Source organism: Trachypithecus francoisi, unplaced genomic scaffold (genome assembly GCF_009764315.1).
Source record: "Trachypithecus francoisi isolate TF-2019V2 unplaced genomic scaffold, Tfra_2.0 Lachesis_group19, whole genome shotgun sequence".
NCBI lineage: Eukaryota > Metazoa > Chordata > Mammalia > Primates > Cercopithecidae > Trachypithecus > Trachypithecus francoisi.
The window spans coordinates 30,893,368-30,907,529 of NW_022681464.1; the positions used below are offsets into that span (position 1 = coordinate 30,893,368).

Consider the following 14,162-nt stretch of genomic DNA (forward strand, 5'->3'; position numbering starts at 1 on the left):
TGAGGGTCTCCAAAATGACTGAGTCATTTCACTGGCCCGTTAAAGAAACACAAACATTTGTTTGTAAGCTTAGGCCTTGGCCTGCCTCCGCTGACTTTCTAAATATGGAAGACCTAGGTTAACTTCAAGATTTCTTTCGGAGGGTGTGGATTCCCCTGAGTTGCTTCTCTACCTAAAAGTCACTGTATCAATACATTTGTGAAGATGTAGCCACCACCATGAGCTGGTCAACTGCAGGATGGGGCATCTTGGGGCTGCTTTCGGAAAAGACTATGGTGCTCAACGAGAGTCACTCCAAGGGCAGCGGAGTGATGGCCAACAACGCTGAGAGTATCCTCGTGTCCTCTGATCTTGTGGAACTTACATTCAGTGACATGAAGAACGTGTCAGAGGCCTCCAAAGGGACCAAGAAAGGCACCATCTACCTTACCCCTTTCCTCTTTCTTTCTGTCCAGGGCGAACGATGCCATGCAGTCCTTCGTAATGCCATTTTATCTCGTGAAGGCCTGTGAGATCAAGCAGCCTGTGTTTGATACAAACATCAAAGGAACAGTGAAAGCCGAAGCAGGCGGTGGCTGGGAAGGCTCTGCTTCCTGCAAGTCCGCCTTCACGGCAGGGGGCGCCACTGAGTCTGGGACGCACGTGTTCTAGGTGGCATCTCAAGCGTCCAGGGGTGAAGCCCTCAGTGGAGCCTACGGCCACTCTCACATGCCGGGCAGGACTTGTGTCTTTCCCCCTCCAGTCACTAGTGGAATGTACCCCTGCCCTCCTGGCTGCCCTTCTCCACCGTCTCCCCCTGAGTTCTATCCAGGACCTCTCAAGATGGACAGGGCCATGGGGTACGTGCAGCCCCCGCCACCGCCCTATCCTGGGTCCATGGAACCTCTGGTCAGCCCTGATGTTCCCTCCACTCCTGCAGCCAAAGCCAGGGCCACAGAAGCTGCTGTCAGCACCTATTATAACCCAGGCAAACCACACCGCGTCTCCACGCCCAGAAGCAGCCTCGGCGATCTTACCTCGGCTAAGAAGGTAGGAAGACCCAGTAGATGCCTCATCTCCTGCCTCCTGCCTGCCTCCCTCTCTGTCGTTGTTTCCTACTCCTTCCCTCAGAGTTGCGGCTGGGGCTGGGGGAGCTGAGGGAGGGCTTCGTTCTTCCTCCAGGTCTGATCATAAACAGTTACCAGGAAGGAGTGCTGGGGGACAGTTGGGTCCCTGGCCTCAGGAGAGGCGTCTCGTCGCTTTCCAGCCGCATGCCTCCCTCACATCTCTGGGGCTGTTGGGAGCACATGGTATCCCCCCGGCACCCCCGCCTTCCCGTGTCACTCTCGTAGCTTCTCCCTACGCAGGGGCTCTCTGGCCACCTCCTCCGCTGCAGTCCAGCTCCCTTGGTCTGGCAGCCACTCTACACTCAGTCTCATGAGCCCCCTCAGACCAGCCAGGTGTCTTCCCACAGACCCCTGCCAGGCCTGGTTCACATTCCCTCCTCTGGTCTGTGCCTGGCCTGGAAAGGCCACCATGTGCAGGCTGTCAGCCCAGATTCCGCTCGGCCCGATTCTGGCCCCAGCCACTGTCACCCTCCCCTTCCCTGTCCTGGGTCATGGTGTTGCCAACTCCATGTGACTTTTGAGATTGTAAAATGAGCTTCCAGGGCTTGAGTGGCATCAGGATAAGCCCACTGAAGAAGAAGCTTCCCTGCTTTCTGCTAGTGTTTCTGGAATTTGCTTTCTGTCTCCTCTCTCTTCCCTCTAGAAGGCGCTTCTCTACTGGAACTAGAGAATGCATATCTGTGCCGTTGTGCCACCGGGGGGCTGCTGGGTGGGCCAGGAATGAGGGCCCCTGACCCGGCATGCTGGCTAGAGCCCCTCAGCCTACCTCTTCCCTATAAGCCTCATGCCCCCAGATATACTAACATTTGCTCTAGTTCATTCCTGCACTGGCCATGAAGTGAGGAGATGGTTATTTAAAGAGAATTCCCTATTTATTTGACAAAAATCCAGTTAATGTGTTAATGTGAAATAAATCCTGTTTGTACCTTGATTTGTTGGCTGAAAATGTGAAATAGTAAAAATGAAGTAACAGGAAAAAAAAAGTAGGATGGTCCAACTCCTCTCTGCCTGAGACTCACTGGTCAATCTTCTCTGTGTCTTTGACTTTTTATCTGTAAAAAAGATGACTCTGTTCCGTATGTGGGATGACAATAGAGGCAGTATTTAATCTGGACCATAAATCTTTAAAATCATTTAATTATCAGCTCTTCTGCCATGTAATGCAACTACTACTTTATATATTTAGGTTACTTGATACTTTTGAAGTAATTCAGTATGACTCTTTCAAGAACAAGAAAATGTATCTGATAGTTTTTCTGAGGCCATTTAGGGATGGAGGCAAGCCCTGAGTTCAAGATTCAAGGTAGTATCAGGCAAACAAATAACACTTTCTTCCCCACTGGAGTTACTAAACAGTGTGAGAAATAAAATAAAAAGTATGACAGACAGGAGACTACAGTATCACCTTCTTATCCTGATACTGGAGAATGTGGCTTATATCTGCAGGCAAGTCAGCTTCATAATATAGAGCCTCAGAATGAGACAGACTTTATGAGTGGGTCACATTAGCTGGATCACCACTGGCCCCCACACAGGGGAGCCTGCCCCAGAGAACTTGGGGTGTGGAGAAGCAGGGCAAAATGTTTGCTTCCTATGGACTGCTAGTTCTCAAGAGCAGGAAGAGAGAAAACGGCTGGGAAATATGCCCAGTTTCTTCTCTCCAGCTCGTTCCCAGATAACTGATTCCTCCTTCTCCCAGGGGGAGAGGGAGGACAATATGGAACGAGGCCAGGAGTGTTGTGTTCTCTCCAAATGGAAGGAAACCTCTGAAATGGGAAAGAAGCATTCCCTCCTAACATGGCGTGTTCCTAGAAGGCAAGTGAGTATTTTCGAGAAGAACATTCTTATTTTTTAATACCACCCCTAGAGAAGGTGATGTTGTCTAGTCATCTAGCACCCTTAGGAGTTAGGCCAAGAAACTTGGTACCCAGGGATTTTGCTAGGTCAGTTTTGGTATTTTAAAATGGCATCAGAAGACATTTAACCAACTCACCCCAGTAGAATTCTTGGATTTGTATTGCTTTGATATGTTCAAAGCTACTCATTCTTTTCTGAATTTTAGAAGGTAGGACCACACTTATCTGGGTGACAGAAAGAAAAGCTTCTTTCTAGATTTTATCATGATAGCCACGATCCTCTTCAAAGTTGTACTCATTTATATGTAACTTCACAAAGCGTTCACTTATTCATTCTTATATCCACCTATTCAGTCAATTATGCATGTATTTTAAAATTCAGTAAGAATTCATGGGTTGTTTTTCACCTATGTGCCAGGTACTATACTAGGCAGAAGGAAAACAAAACCAGTTCTGTGTATACAAAAGGTGCTAAATAAGCGGCTCACATAGTCCTAAAAGAGCCAGGACACTATATTGGCCAGCACCCCCACTATATACCTATGTGTTTATCTGCTTTAGACCCTTTAGATCCTGGTATGCACTGGGGGTTGTAGAAAAGAGACATAAACATCTTTACTTGATTTCTCCATATAAAGTGTGTAGCATTAGATATGTAACTCCGATATTTATATGTGTCTGAGAGATTTGTCAGGAATTTTCATAGCAGCTTTATTTAAAATGACCCCAAACTGGAAATGACCCAAATGTTCATTAACAGATTAATGGGATGCTAACACTCAGCAATAAAAAGGAACAAACTACTAATTACATACAACACAGATGAATCTCAAGCCGTTGCAACATAGTACCACACACAGCAGTAATACATACCGCAGAAGAAGCCAGATTGAAAGAGCAGGTACTATCTGATTCCACTGTGTGAAGTTGTAGAATAGGCAAAAATCAGTTATAGTGAAAGAAACCATAATGAGGTCACATCTGGAAGTAAGTAGTGGGGAGACAGACTACAAAGGGATATGAGGAAGCCTAGGAGGAAGATGGGAATGTTTTGTATTTTAATTGGGATGTTTGTTATGCAGCTGTGTACATGCATCAAAACTCGCTAAATGGCACACAGTACATGCATTTTATGTATAAAGTATACCTTAAAATGTAAAGAGAAAGGTACAAAGGTACAAACTGATCAGAGAATAAAAGCTCAATTAAGCATATTTTTAAAAAAATAAAACCTATCAAAAACATTTCAAATGTTTCTTGGCATTTGAACTATACTTAAATAGGCCTTGATATATAATCTCCAAGCACAGAATGCTTTTCTTCCTAAACTTTGTACCTTTAGGGGAAAAATTTTATTACAGAAATGGAATACAATAGGAGAAATAAGCTGCTTCTTAAATATTTACCTTACTACATAAAGAAAACTAGGGACTATCGTAATTAGAGAGAACACATGTAAGTCTTTTTTTACATATGTATATGTATAGCTGACTGCATATAATTTTAGATGATAGTAATTGCCATTGTGTGTGAGTTTGTGAGTATGCGTGCTGTGTACCAAGCAACATGGAGAAATAAAAGAAGGAAAGAGGGGAAGCAATATTAGCATAATTTAAAGAACTGGATGAAATGATTTCAATACTGTCAAAGTATAATCATTTACAGAAAGAAGATATATTATTGGTTATTTTCATGTGTACTAATTGGCATTCAAGCCATCTGTATCATTTACTCATATATATTTAATGGGGATCATAAATATTCCTCTGCCAGCTAGAGAAGAGCCATCTATCAGGAGAGATGACAATCTTGGGGCTATTACTCAATGACTTGCTAGTAAAGGCTGAGCATTTTCTTGAGGTTATTAGAGTTGGATTTTGAACTTCTTTTATAGTAACGTACAGTAACATATAAAACACGTTGCTTTAATGGATTTTTAAAACCTCTACCAAAAAAGTCCACTTTAAATGTAGTGAATGCTGATCCATGAAATGAAGTTTCTTTCATAAGCCATGGTTAGCTTTTGAGCTTTAAATCATATTCTCTGTCCTAGAACACTAGTCCGATTTTAGTAGACCTGGAAATAAAAATGGAAATTGTTATTGACCCATTCAGCTCCCATGTAGCAACTTTTTTTTCCTGTAAATGTAGTTGTGCACACATTTCTTGGAAGAGAGAGAAGAGTTTCATTCTGGATATTGTCAACCAACTTTCATTCTGATAGTTGTGTCAATGTGTCACAGTCACCAGCACTATCAAAAGGGGCTTTGAAATGAAATCGCATATTAAAAGGAAAAGCCTGGGGTGATTTGATGTGTTTCAGTTCAGCCTGGGAGTGGAAAGGGAGAACCGTGTGCTAGGCCCAGGACACCTCCTGAATGCTCTGTGTTAACCATTTGCTTGGCTAATGTCCAGGGAGGCTTCTGGGACTTCTCAGTGCCCCACAATGTAGTCCTAGGACTTGCAGTGGCGCTGCAGTTAGGGTTGGCTCACAGAAGACTGTCAATTCACTTACATGGTGGCCAGCAGGATTCCCTGTTTTCATATGCTGAAGCAGAAATATTTCTTTAGATAAGACAAAGGTATAGATTTAGTAGCATTCTCCCCTCTGTCTGGAATCATTTCCTTGAGTGTATGCTTCTAGTTCTCTGGTCTGCAAACTGGACTTAACGGTTGTAGACCACCATTTACAGCAACTAGAAAAAAACAAGAGCCATTCTTCCTTTGGCCTGATTGCAGAGCATTCACTTGTATCATTTGTATAGTTTCTAACATTCACCTTTCTGACATTCTGTCTCAAAGACAGTTGGAATCTGTGTCTTTAAGAATGAGGACAGTTTGAGACTTGGTGAGAAGAATAGATAAATGACCTCTCCCTTCCGATTTGAACTCTGAGTTCAGAATTAGCTGTTCAGATGTGACTGGCTGAGCGTCCAATTGCTTCTCAGCCCTGCCGGTACATTGGAATCGCCTGGGGAGCTTTTAAAAAATTACTGATGTCCAAGCCCCACCCCTAGAGAGCTCATTTAATTGGTCCAGGGTGGAGCTTGGACACCAGTAATTTTTTTAAAAGCTCCCCAGGTGATCTTAATGTGTACCAGGGTTGAAAACTACTGGTTTACAGCAAAATAGTTTCAGTCATAGAGCAGTAGCAAAAAAGGGACCGGGGATTGAGTGTGGCAAAGAACGAGAAGGTTTGCATGGCTTCTGTAACTCTAGCAAATACCCACAGCAAGGATCTGGAGATGCAAACACAAATCAGACAGGGCTGTGCTCCAGGGGCTCACGGACAGTGAGAGAGGAGGACCTAAACTCAGCTCTGCAGTAGAGGGTGGTAAGTGCTGGCCTAGTGGGGATGGGAAATGGGAAGGGGTGCAAGGCTTGTCTTGCAAACCAGAGGGAAGTGAAGCCTCCCTGGGCATTGGCCAAGCAAAAACTAAAAGAATTACTCTTACTTAACTGAATCACACCTTAAATACTCGATTTACATTATTCCTTCATCTGATCCTCACAACCGTCCTGGGAAGGTGGTTTAGTCACATTCCATAGAGGAGGGAGAGGAAATACAGAGATGTTAAGGATACGACCTGCAGTCACAGCAGTGGAGGCCGAGATGGCAATTAATCCTAACAGGCATGACCTCACCCAGTCCTTACAGGACAGCCCTGTAAAATAAGTGTGACTGCTATTTCCTTTTACAGATGCACACACTGAGGCACAACCTGGTTAAGCAACTTGCTCAAGAGTAAGCTAGCGCTTCCTAAGTGCTAAAGTAGGGTATATTCATTTCGTATTGGCACTATAACAGCACTATAAACCTTGTGGTTTAAAAATAGCACAAATGCATTTTCTCAAAGTCCAGGAAGGTCAGAAGTCTAAAATGTGTTGGCAGGGCTGATTCCTTCTGAAGGCTCTAGGGGAGAATTTATTCCCTTTCCTCTTCCAGCTTTTAGAGGCTGCCTGCATTCCTTGGCTCATGGCCCCTTCCTCTATCTTCAAAGCCGGCAGCATAGCATCTTCAGCTCTCTCATCTCTCTCTGACCTCTGCTGCCATTGGTCCATCTCCATCTTGTACTCTGACTCTCCTGCACTCCCTCTTTCCCTCATGAGGATCCAGGTGATTTGACAGGACACACCCAGATAATTCAAGACAATCTCCTAGCTCAATATTCTTTTTTTCTTATTAAAGTTTTTAAATTTGTCTCTTACTTCCATTGTTCTTTTGGGAACAAGTAGTATTTGGTTAAATGAGTAATTTCTTTAGTGGTGATTTGTGAGATTTTTGTGCACCCATCACCTGAGCAGTATACACTGAACCCAATTTGTAGTCTTTTATCCCTCACCCCCTCCCACCTTTTCCCCTGAGTCCCCAAAGTCCATTGTATTATTCTTATGCCTTTGCATCCTCGTAGCTTAGCTCTCACTTATGAGTGAGAACATATGATGTTTGGTTTTCCATTCCTGAGTTACTTCACTTAGAATAATAGTCTCCAACTCCATCAAGGTTGCTGCAAATGCCATTATTTCATTCCATTTTATGGCTGAGCAGTATTCCATCACCTCTCTCTCTCTCTCTCTCTCTCTCTCTCTATCATAATTTTTTTTTTTGAGGTGGTGTTTCACTCTTGTCACCCAGACTAGAGTGCAGTGGTGTGATTTCGGCTCACTGCAACCTCCGCCTCCCAGGTTCAAGTGATTATCCTGCCTCAGCCTCCCGAGTAGTTGAGATTACAGGTGCCTGCCACCATGCCTGGCTAAATTTTTTGTATTTGTAGTAGAGACAGTGTTTCACCACGTTGGCCAGGCTGATTTTGAACTCCTGACCTTAAGTCATCCACATGCCTTGGCCTCCCAAAGTGCTAGGATTACAGGTGTGAGCCACCATGCCTAGGCCACAATTTCTTTATCTATTCATTGATTGATGGTTTTGGGGCCATTTCCATATTTTTGCAATTGCAAATAGTGCTGCTATAAACATGTGTGTGCAAGTATCTTTGTTGTATAATGACTTCTTTTCCTCTGGATAGATACGCAGTAGTGGGATTGCTGGATTAAATGGTAGTTCTACTTTTAGTGCTTTAAGGAATCTCCACACTGTTTTCCATAGTGGTTGTACTAGTTTACATTCCTACCAGCAGTGTAAAAGTGTTCCCTTTTCACTGCATCCATGCCAACATCTATTATTTTTTAATTTTTTGACTATGGCCATTCCTGCAGGAGTAAGGTGGTAGTGCATTGTGGTTTTGATTTGCATTTCCCTGATCATTAGTGATGCTGAGCATTTATTCATAAGTTGGCCATTTGTATATCTTCTTGTGAGAATTGTCTGTTCATGTCCTTGCTCAGAATTCTCAACTTAATCACAGCTGCAAAATTCCTTTTGCTATTTAGGTTAGCATATTGGCAGGCTCTAGAAATTAGGATGTGTTCCTGTGTGTGTGTACGTGTGTATGCATGTGTTTGTCAGTGGAGGCAGAGGGGGGATTATTCTGCCTACTATGCAGGGACGAACCCAAACAAATGCAGGTCTGACTCTAAATCTTTTTATTCCTGGATGATACTCCTTGACCCTTTTTCTAACACACACACACACACACACATGCACGCACACACACACACAGGTTCGAGAGATTAGAAATCGCTTGAGTCAAAAGATTATAAATAAAATCTTTTGACTTCTGCAAAATGGAATCTTTCCTCTTTCTACTATTAGATTCTTTCCGACAAAAATGTTATTGTCTGAGTTGTTGGAATAGTTGTCCTATGCCCCTCTTCATCAACAACCTGGGCACATAGGAGTTCTGAGAACTGAACGTTCTTGAGAAGGAACTGGGCCTAACACATAATCAGCCCACACACAAACATGAATACATCCTAAACTCTAGAACCTGGGACTATGTTACCCTCCATGGCAAAATGAACTTTGCAGATATGATTAAGCAAAGAATATTGGAATAGGAGATTATTTTAAATTATCTGGGTGGACTCTCTCAAAACCTAAAGCAGCTTTGAGGGCCTTAAAAGGGGATGGCTTAGTCCTTGGTCATCATTATAGTAAACACATGTACTCTCTTATTGCTCCTTATCTGGTGCTGCTTGGACCCAATTTTTTCATTAATACAACAGAGAGTCTCTTCTTGTATCTCCCTTAAGATCAGAAACAGCATCTGCCACACCTGGGTTGTTTTTATAGGATTTTAACTGAATAACATCTGTAATCTTTCTGAAGTTGAGGGTTAAAAACAAGAGGAGAGGCTGGAGACAAAAAACCTAACTCTTGACACTATCGAACCTTCTCAGTTCGCTAAGAACTGAGATTCACTGAGAAGCCAAATCTCACTTGAATAAAGGCAAAAGGAACAATTTTGCCCTCTGCCAAAAAAAAGAGTTATAATATTTATAAGAATGTTAAATACATTTTCCATGACTGTCAGTAATACATTCTTGGAGTCTCATAATGCAAGCCTTGAACGAGTGGATTTAGATGAGAATACTTTAGACAACATTAAAAGTAACTTGAGTTTAATTTAGTACCTGGGTAATATAATACTCAACAGCAGCCGTGGTGCCAACGATAATTTAAAATAGTGTGTGTGTTAACTGAAGTGGTCTCACATATACTGTATTAGAGTCTATTAAGTTTCTGCTTTTCATACTTAGTTTCTTTTGAGATGCCTAAAATGGGGTAGGTGAGTGTTTGTGCTTGGCCTGCAGTTGGTTCTTGACCAATGTTAAATGGTATTAATATGCAGGTGAACAGAGGGTGAACAAGCTCTGTAATTTCTGCGTAGGTTCATCTGAATCAAAAGTAGAGTTGACTATTGGAAGGATCAGACAAACGAGCACGGTGAGTACCACCATGGAGGTGCCCTGGCCACAAGAGTGTAGAAAATGTCTCCATGGATGATGGAGAACTCACTGGGCCTGGGTATGCAACCTTGGAAAAGTCTACATAAGAAACTGAGTTTCTGGGTTGGGCTGTATGGCTCACACATAGAATCCCAGCACTTTGGGAGGCCAAGGCGGAGGATTGCTTGATTCCAGGAGTTCGAGACCAGCCTGGGCAGCATAGAGTGACCCTATCTCTACAAGAAATACACAGATATTTAGCTGGGGGTGGTGGTGTGCACCTGTTGTCCTAGCTACTTGGGAATCTGAGGTAGGAAAATCACTTGAGCCTAGGAGGTCAAGACTGCAGTTTTTCAGCCTTGCTGTTACTGCATGAGCAAATTCTACTTGTCTCTGAAGCCATCATTCATATTCTACCTCTTCCAGATGATGGTTTTTGATCCTAGAAAACTAGTCTTCTCTTCCACTTCTGGATTCTCATAGCAGTCTATCTGGTGGCTGTCCGAAGTCCTCTGGCTGGGCTGCCATAACAAAGTACCATACACTGAGTGGCTTAAACAACAGAAATTAATTTTCTCACAGTTCTGGAGGCTGGAAGTCTGACATAAGTTTTTAACAGAGTTTGTTTCTTCTGAGGCCTCTCTCCTTGGCTTATAGACAGCTGCCTTCTCCCTGTGTCTTCCTAGGGTCTTCTCTCTGTGCCGGTGTCCAAATTCTTTTGATTATAAGGACACCAGCCCTATGGGATTAGGGCCCACCCCAGTAACCCCATTTGGACTTAATTATCCCTTTAAAGGCCCTGTCTCCAAATATAGCTACATTTTGAGGTACTAGGGGTTAGAATTTCAACTTACTAATTTTGTGGGAGACACAATTTATCTTCTTGTCTTCTCTCCTTCTTTGGCACTTCTTCTCTCCTTCAACTTTACTGTATAGTTGTTTATTTGCCTGTTGTTTCTCCTCTATTAGATGGCAAGCAGTGAAGGGAGGAAGGAGAAAGAGAAAGAAGGCAGAGGCTAGACCAAATCAGTAAAACACATGATTCACAGGTTAAACAATCATGTAACTGAACAAAAATAAAGACCAATGAACTAGAAAATGGGAGATGTGGAAATGTAAATAACCAAGGAAAAGTCTTCAAACTTATCAGCGCTATCCAACTGGAAAAAAAAAAGTTGGCCAGAGCAGACGAACACTTTCTTAGAGAGTGTTATTAACAGAGCTGAAGGGAGTGGGCTTTTGTCTGATTCTGGGTGGCGTGTTTATGTCAGAATAGATGTGGTCTATTTTTCCTGGAACGGTCACCCAAAGAAGGTGTTCAGTAATCAGAAGACTGTTCCCCGAGCTCTCCAACACCTCTCTGGCTTCCTGTCTTTGTTCTGTTCTCTCTAGAGGCCCTGTGCAAAGCAGGACTTTTTGTTGCTTTATCCAACTGTGCAGTCCTGTGATGTGGGCCTCTCAGAGTCACCCTGCTCAACTGGGCAGTGTTTCAAGGGATCAGGAAGCCGTTTTCCATCCCAGGAGCCAGCCTCAAAGTTAGAAAGTTCTGTGGTTTGGTTTGGATTTCGCTCATCCCTACAGAGAACTTGCTCTGCCAATCTCTACATACATGTCAGCATAAATAGCAACAGATGTACCTTCAACATGTAAAATCTCCATAAAATATAACAAACTCTGTTTTTCCATTTGGGATGAGTCATTAACCATATGTTTGTGATACTCTTTCATTTGCAGATCTGAGGCACACATTTTACCTTGCAGGAGACCAAGAGATATTTTTTTTTTAGGAGGTTCCTTCCTGTCTTGAGAATTGATTCAGCAATGCCTTGGTCTATTTCTGTGGGCATCTTGAATCAGTGCATGGAAAATGTATGGAATTTTTTTTTACGTGAGCTGAATGGCGTGTCTGGGCTCTGCCCTTGGAACTATTCTTGGCCAGAATATTTCAAAACCCACTCTGGTACTCTGAGTGCTACTCATGTGACGGCTTAGTGGCTGGCCTCTTGCAATGGAATATGCTGATTTCAGGAGAGTTTGTTTGCTTTTTGATACTTCAGAGAGAGAAATGTGGCATGTGGCAAGGCTGCAGGCAGGGAATTCAGAAGATGAGTAATCAGTGGATGTCATTTTGCAGCAAGTAGGAGGGCCTTTTTCATTTTGTCTTGTCTGAAAGAGGTGTATGAAAGTCTTTTCTGTACTTAAGTCTCTGAAAGTAAATGCTGTTGAGGAATTTTGTCTGCTGTCAAAGTTAGTATTTTCTTGGAATTTTTCTATTCTGAAAGAAGAGCAAAACTTTTTATTATGAAAGATTTTGAAAATACACAAAGTAAGAAGTATAATATTATATTATAATGAACTCCCAAATACTTATCACCCAGATTCTACAGTTAACATTTTGCCACACTTGTTTTATTTATTCTATTTTTCCTTTCCTCGTCTTTCTTTATTTAAAGTACTGAAAAAATCCCACTGATCTATAATTTGACTCTTATGCATCTCCAAATAAAGACCTTATCTTACAAACATCATATCATTATCACAACAACAACCAAATTAGCAATAGTTTCTAAATATCATCTAATGCTAAGTCTATATTCAAATTTCCTGGATTATCTCAAATACATTATTTTATGGTTGGTTTGTTCAAACTCAGATCTAATCAGTGTCCACATGATGCTTTTGAGTGTTTTGTCTCCTACATAGTTTTAATTTTCTAATAGTCCCCTTGTCTTTATTTGGGGTTCCCCCAAAGCAGACCCTATGATAAGGACTTGAGGGCAGGCATTTTATTTGTACAGTAGTGCTAGGAAGAAAGCAATGAGGTAGCAGGAAAAGTGAGGCAGGAAAGGGTGAAAGGCCAAGAAAAGATGCATTAATGAGCAGTGTATCACTGTAGGCAACTGGGGCTTAATTCTACTCATGATGCTCTGAGGACCTGGGTACCACACACCTCTCAGCTGGGGTATGTGAAATCTCTGTCTACAGACTCTCACCCCTCACTCTTCATTTCTGGGCTGCTTTGCTTATGGGCTGAGTGAACTCACATGGTTCCAGAAAAAGGCCCCAGACAGAGGAACAGAGAGACCCACGTAACTATTAGTCCTTGTTGGTACCCTAAACTTGTTCCTCCTTCCCCTATATTTCCTGCACACTGGAAATCAGACTAAAGGCTCTATTAGAGTCAGTTTCAGCAAAAGCTTCAGAGTTGGTCTTCTTTCTCCAGATTTGATGGGGAAGTTCCTGGGTAATGTACATCAAGGGTAATGTACATCAAGCTCCTCTCAGCAGCTCCTACCGCAAAAGGCATCTTGGAGATTATCAAGTCCAGCTTCATATTTTATGGGGAAGGGAATTGGTGACAAGAGAGATCATTGGCCATTTCCCTTAGCATATACTCTTCACATCTATTTCACAGTGTTTTAAAATGTATTTAACAACATTCTGCAGTTTCTTCACTGCTGTGGACATTCCATGGAAAACTTCTCCATCCCAGCTTCATCAGTGGCCTCTCTGTTGTATAAATTCTATGGACTCCTCTCAGTTCCTATTCTATCTGTTGTTTCTGCATTATTTCATAAGTATACTCTGTATCTTAAAATACTTGTTTTACCTATCTTCTCTTATCACACTGTTGTAATTCATTTCCAGTCTTTCTGACTAATATCTATCAATCATACCCATTTGCCTCTAGAAAGTAAATATTTGCTAAAATTTGAGGGACACCCACCAGATATACTACAATTTAAAAGAAGATTCTCTATCAAATTAAAAGAAGATTCCAGGAGTGAATGTATAATTTATATACTTGTGAGACTGGTGGAGAATTACGGGAAGTGAGCAGAGACAATTCTGTCAATTCCTGATAATGTTTTCCAATTTGGGGAGATGGAAATGGGGATTGGAGTGGGCCACTGAAGAGATGGAACCACATTCCCAGAAACTCATTCCCTCCCTCTGACTCAACAGTGGGCACCGAGCTGGTAGAATTCCTTGGAGGTCTCAGGCTCCATGTTGTTTTCTGAAGCTTGAGAGCATGGTCTGGAGGCAAACTTAACATGAATGAAAAGTGCGAGGCAATCTCCTAGAAAACAACATTCAACCCTAGATTGGCAGCATCAGCCAATAATGATTGTGTTGAGAAAATATCCAACTGACCAAATGCAATACCTAAGTGCTCTTGGGTATCAGAATAGCCAAAGTTCCCAGCAATCCTACTTCTGGGTGCATATCCAAAAGATTTGAAATCGGGATCTCGAAAGGTATCTGCACTCCTGTGTTCACTGCAGCATTATTCACAATAGCCAAGATATGGCAACAACCCAAATGTCCAATAAAAGGTGAATGGATAAAG

General features: G+C 42.4%; 1 pseudogene; it reads left to right on the top strand.

The window, feature by feature from the left end:
* Positions 1-272: 272 nt before the first annotated feature.
* LOC117064246 lies at positions 273-6,290 on the top strand (annotated as a pseudogene).
* The last annotated feature ends 7,872 nt before the right edge of the window (positions 6,291-14,162 follow it).